This window comes from Mobula birostris, chromosome X (assembly GCF_030028105.1).
Source record: "Mobula birostris isolate sMobBir1 chromosome X, sMobBir1.hap1, whole genome shotgun sequence".
Classification (NCBI taxonomy): Eukaryota; Metazoa; Chordata; class Chondrichthyes; order Myliobatiformes; family Myliobatidae; genus Mobula; species Mobula birostris.
Genome location: NC_092402.1, coordinates 4,960,102 through 4,966,273, shown reverse-complemented (window position 1 = coordinate 4,966,273; position 6,172 = coordinate 4,960,102). Strand labels below are relative to the sequence as shown.

At 52.4% G+C, this 6,172-nt stretch overlaps 1 pseudogene; it reads left to right on the top strand.

Moving 5' to 3' along the window:
* The first annotated feature begins 1,282 nt into the window (after positions 1–1,282).
* LOC140191416 (keratin, type I cytoskeletal 19-like) overlaps positions 1,283–6,172 on the top strand; it is a 112,279-nt pseudogene continuing 107,389 nt past the window's right edge.

The window sequence follows — 6,172 nt, the reverse complement described above, 5'->3', positions numbered from 1 at the left end:
GGAGATGTCAGGGGTAAGTTTTTTTATGCAGAGAGTGGTGAGTGTGTGGAATGGGCTGCCGGCAATGGTGGTGGAGGCAAATATAATAGGGTCTTTTAAGAGACTCCTGGATAGGTACATGGAGCTTAGAAAAATAGAGGGCTATGGGTAACCCTAGGTAATTTCTATAGTAAGGACATGTTTGAAACAGCTTTGTGGGCTGAAGGACCTGTATTGTGCTGTAGGTTTTCTAAGTTTCTAAAATTGTCCTTTCTCCAATGTAGTACAGGCTGGCAGGTGATGAGTGAGACCAGGTAAGCAGGAAGGTGAGGTGTAGTGAGAACCTGGGAGAAGACAGGTGGTTTTCATCAGGAGGTGCCTCAGAAAGGCAGATTCCATATTTAGCACCCCACCCCCAATCAGGACATACCAACTTCTCATTGCTACCATCAGTGAGGAGGTACAGGAGCCTGAAGACACACAATCAATGATTCAGGAACAGCTTCTTCCCCTCTGCCATCAGGGAGGAGGTACAGGAGCCCAAAAGCACACACTCAGTGATTCAGGAACAGCTTCTTCCCCTCTGCCATCAGGGAGGTGTCACACGACACGGCACATAATGATGAAGTGGTATGACACAACACCTAATGGTGATGTCAAATAACATGCCAGAGAATCATGCTGAAAGGGCTGGAGAAGAAGGAATCTGATAGTAGAGGAGAGTGGACCGTGGGAGAAAGGGGAGGAAGAGGGGCACCAGAGGGAGGTGATAGATGGAAGAGGTAAAGGGCTGGAGAAGAAGGAATCTGATAGGAGAGGAGGGTGGACCAGGGGAGAAAGGGAAGGAAGAGGGGCACCAGAGGGAGATGATAGACAGAAAGGGTAAAGGGCTGGAGAAGAAGGAACCTGATAGGAGAGGAAGTGGACCAAGGGAGTAAGAGAAGGAAGAGAAGGCACCGGAGGAAGATGAAGTGAAGATGAGATGTAGTGAAGATGGGATGAAGTGAAGATGAGATGAAGAAATAATTGGAAATTGGAGAAATCGACGTTCATGACGTCAGGATACCTCGAGTTAGTTGCTTGGGGGATTGGATCCTTCTGTGCATGGGTGCATATTGTGTAAACAAATTGTTTACATTCCAGTGGCGAGATGAGAATTTCAAAGTGCCCGTGGCAATAACGCTCCTTGGTATGTCGCTCTACCGGACGGAACAATGGGCATATTCTGGCATCGCTCCCGATTCCCTCCTCGCCGTTTCAAACCTGACCGTTCGCATTCTGAAGGCCAGCGGAGCTTCCCGAACCGCCCACCGGAGATCTTGTACTTAAAGTTCACCGGTCCCTTGGTCCGGGCACCACTTGTGTTCCCGAGTACTGAGACTCCCATCCGGGTCGACAATGTCCTACTCCGCGTTTTCGAACCAAAGCTACGGGGCAGGCGGGCGCAAGTCCGGCTCCGTGATCCTGGGCGGCTCGTCCCGCACGGTGAGGAGCAGCGTGGCGGGCGGCTCGGTCAGACCCCGACGCGCCACCAGCGTCCACAACGCCTCGACCCGGCACAGCCGCATCTCCTCCTCCGGCTATGGCGGCGGCTACAGCGGGGGGTTCTACTCCGGCGGCTACGGCTCGGCTATGCTGGAGCCGTTCGCCATCAACGAGAAGCTGACTATGCAGAACCTGAACGACCGCCTGGCCACTTACCTGGCGAAGGTGCGCGCCCTGGAGAAGTCCAACAGCCAGCTGGAGCTCCAGATCCGGGAGTACTACGAGAAGAGGGCAACCGCCGACACCAAAGACCTGGGCGCCTACTGGAAGACCATTCAGGACCTTCGAGCCCAGGTCAGTCAATCTCCGAACTCGCCATTCAAAATCGGGTTCAATATCATTGGCCCACGTCGTGGACCTTGCTGTCTTGCGGCAAAAGAATATTGTAATACATTTAATATTTTGCGGAAAAAATTATACATTACAACAGAGGGGAAGAAACTGTTCCTAAAATGTTGAGTGCGTGTGTGTGAGTGTGTGTCTTCAGGCTCCTGTACCTCCTCCCGGATGGCAGAGGGGAAGAAGCAGTTCCTGAATCGTTGAGTGTATGTCTTCAGGCTCCTGTACCTCCTCCCTGATGGCAGAGGGGAAGAAGCTGTTCCTGAATCGTTGAGTGTGTGTCTTCAGGCTCCTGTACCTCCTCCCTGATGGCAGAGGGGAAGAAGCTGTTCCTGAATCGCTGAGTGTGTGTCTTCAGGCTCCTGTACCTCCTCCCTGATGGCAGAGGGGAAGAAGCAGTTCCTGAATCGCTGAGTGTGTGTCTTCAGGCTCCTGTACCTCCTACCTGATGACAGAGGGGAAGAAGCTGTTCCTGAATCGTTGACTGTGTGTCTCCAGGCTCCTGTACCTCCTCCCTGATGGTAGCAATGAGAAGACGGCTTATCCCGGGTGATGGGGGCTGGGGGGGGGGGAGGTGGTCCTAAATGGTGGACGCCACATTCTCACCTTCCCCACCACCACCACTCTGACCTGTGCAGATGGTTCCTCCCCATACCAGACGGGCTGAGCAACCATCTAGAATGCTCTCCACGGCGTCTCGGGGGAAATCTGAGTGAGTCCTGAATGACCAACCGAGCCTGGTAACAAGGTTCAGATGGGCGGCTTCGCTGTAGACTATCCCCAGACCATTTTAACCTCTGCCCCCTCCCCCCATGATCACTCCGAGGTCACATCCCTTTGGCAGCTATGGGATTAAGGCAATTTCCTATGATTTGATAGAACATTACAGGCCCTTCGGCCCACAATGTTGTGCCAACCTTTTAAAACCTACTTTCAGATCAATCTAAACTTTCCCTCAGACACATGTGCCTATGCAAGAGTTTCTTAGATGCTTCTAATGTATCTGCCTCTACCATCACCCCTGGCAACACATTCCACAGCCCCTCCCCCCCACCACAACTCTGTGTAAAAAAAATACCTCTGACATCCCCTCTATACTTTCCTCCGATCACCTTAAAATCAGGCACCCCTCCCTAGCGCCCGAGATGGAGCTGGCTGAGTGTGCATCTTTCTGTAGCTTTTCCCGATCCTGCAGAGTAGCCCCCACCCCACTCGCCTACCAGATGGTGACGCATCTCAATTGCTCGCCACGGAACATCTGCAGAAACTTGCCAAAGTCTTTGCTGGCATGCCGAATCTCATAACAAGACTCAGACCAAGTCCAACAGATGACCTCTCTGTTGTCTGTCCCCCGGACTATCTCAACCATCTTATCTAAGAGTTTGTAAGACCATTTTATAGTCATAGACATACTTTATTGATCCCGAGGGAAATTGGGTTTCGTTACAGTTGCACCAACCAAGAATAGAGTATAGATATAGCAGTATAAAACCATCAATAATTAAATAATAATATGTAAATTATACCAGGAAATAAGTCCAGGACCAGCCTATTGGCTCAGGGTGTCTGACCCTCCAAGGGAGGAGTTGTAAAGTTTGACGGCCACAGACAGGAATGACTTCCTATGACGCTCAGTGTAGCGTCTCGGTGGACTGAGTCTCTGGCTGAATTATCAAAGAGTTTCTTAAATGTTCCTATGCAGTTGCCTCTATCCCCACTCCCCAGGACTAAATAACAAGGTGGGGGGGGGAAGAACAGGTGATAGGAACGTCAAATGCTGATAGACTCTTCCCGATTCACTGAGGTCCTTCAGCACTCTTTTTTAATTGCCTGTTGCTCCCCCCTAAATCCACTGCCCTTGTTGCACATGCGTCCCTCAGTTCAGAAACAAGTGACGTGCCTTTGTGTTTTCCAGATCAACGCCGTCTCGCTGGCCAACGCCAAGGTCCTGCTGCAGATCGATAATGCAAAACTGGCCGCAGACGATTTCAGAACCAAGTGAGTCGGTAGGCAGGTTGCGGACACCTTATGGGCGGCACCCGTGCCCTCGCCAAATCTCTCTCGAGTGGCTGACTGGGGTCACCTGGCCACACTGCGGGCAGCGATGGCTTGGGCGTCGATCTCTCCCGACTTTTCCCCTCCACTTCAACTCCAGTCCCCATTCCCATTGCTACGTGCTGGTCCACGGCCCCCGTCTTCTGTCACGATGAGGCCACCCTCAGTCTGGAGGAGCAACACCTCACATTTCGTTTAGTTAGCCTCCAACCTGATGGCATGGACTTCACTTCCTCCAAATTCTGGTCATTTTCTCCCCTCCCCCCTTCTCCCTTCCCTTTTCTTTATTTCTCCACTCAAGCCTCCTACCTGTCCTCACCTACCAATCACCTCCCTCTGGGTCCCCTCCTCCTTTCCTTTCTCCCATGGTCCACTCTCCTCTCCTGTCAGATTCCTTCCTCTCCAGCCCTTTACCTTTCCCACCCATCACCTCCCCCGGTGTCCCTCCTCCTTCCTTTTCTCCCATGGTCCACTCTCCTCTCTAATCAGATTTGTTCTTCTCCAGCCCTTTACCTTTCCCACCCAACACCTCCCCCTGGTGTCCCTCCTCCTTCCTTTACTCCCATGGTCCACTCTCCTGTCCTGTCAGATTCCTTCTCCTCCAGCCCTTTACCTCTTCCACCAATCTCCTCCTAGCTTCTCACTTCAACCCCCTCCCCCACCCACCTGGCCTCATCTACCATCTTCTGACTTGTCCACCTTCCCCTCTGCCCCTACTCCTTAGTCTGGCTTCTTCCCCGTCCCTTCCCAGTCCCGCTGAAGGGTCTCAGCCTAAAACGTCAACTGTTTATTGAGTTCCACAGGCGCTGCCTGGCCTGCTGAGTTTCTCCAGCATCTTGTGCATGTTGTTCTGGATGTCCAGCATCTGCAAAACCTCTTGTCTTTATAAAGTACAGGTTCCTGCCCTTGACCCTGGGACAGGACGCTGACAATGTGTTGATAACTGGAGAAAGGGAGCAGGGAGGAGGGAATTTGCCACGGCCTGGTTGAGTGTCTGAATCTGCTATCTCTGAGTGCCTTGGCCGCCCTGGCACATCTACATGGAGTGCCCACACTGGAAGGCAGCATCAAGGACACCCAACACCCAGGTCATGCTCTCTTCTCACTGCTGCCAAGGGGAAGGAGGTACCGGAGCCTCAGGACCCACACCACCAGGTTCAGGAACAGTTATTACCCCCTCAACCATCAGGAAGGAGGTACAGGAGCCTCAGGACCCACACCACCAGGTTCAGGAACAGTTATTACCCCCTCAAAGGAGGTACAGGAGCCTCAGGTCCCACACCACCAGGTTCAGGAACAGTTATTACCCCCTCAACCATCAGGAAGGAGGTACAGGATACTCAGGACCCACACCACCAGGTTCAGGAAGTTATTACCCCTCAACCATCAGGAGGGAGGTACAGGAGCCTCAGGTCCCACACCACCAGGTTCAGGAACAGTTATTACCCCTCAACCATCAGGAAGGAGGTACAGGAGCCTCAGGTGCCACACCACCAGGTTCAGGAACAGTTATTACCCCTCAACCATCAGGCAGGAAGTACAGGAGCCTCAGGACCAACATCAACAGGTTCAGGAATAGTTATTACCCCTCAACCATCAGAAAGAAGGTATAGGAGCCTCAGGACCCACACTACCAGGTTCAGGAACAGTTATTACCCCCTCAACCATCAGGAAGGAGGTACAGGAGCCTCAGGACCCACTCCACCAGGTTCAGGAACAGTTATTACCCCTCAGCCATCAGGAAGAAAGTATAGGAGCCTCAGGACCCACACTACCAGGTTCAGGAACAGTTATTACCCCTCAACCATCAGGAAGAAGGTATAGGAGCCTCAGGGCCCACACCACCAGGTTCAGGAACAGTTATTACCCCTCAACCATCAGGAAGGAGGTACAGGAGCCTCAGGTGCCACACCACCAGGTTCAGGAACAGTTATTACCCCTCAACCATCAGGAAGGAGGTACAGGAGCTGCAGGATCCACATCACCAGGTTCAGGGACAGTTATTACCCCTCAACCATCAGGAGGGAGGTACAGGAGCTGCAGGATCCACATCACCAGGTTCAGGGACAGTTATTACCCCTCAACCATCAGGAAGGAGGTACAGGAGCCTCAGGACCCACACCACCAGGTTCAGGAACAATTATTACCCCTCAACTATCAGCGGATAACTGAGGTTACAGAAGGGGTAACTTCACTCAACTTCACTCATTCCATCACATAACCGTTCCCACAACCTACGGACCCCCCTTTCAAG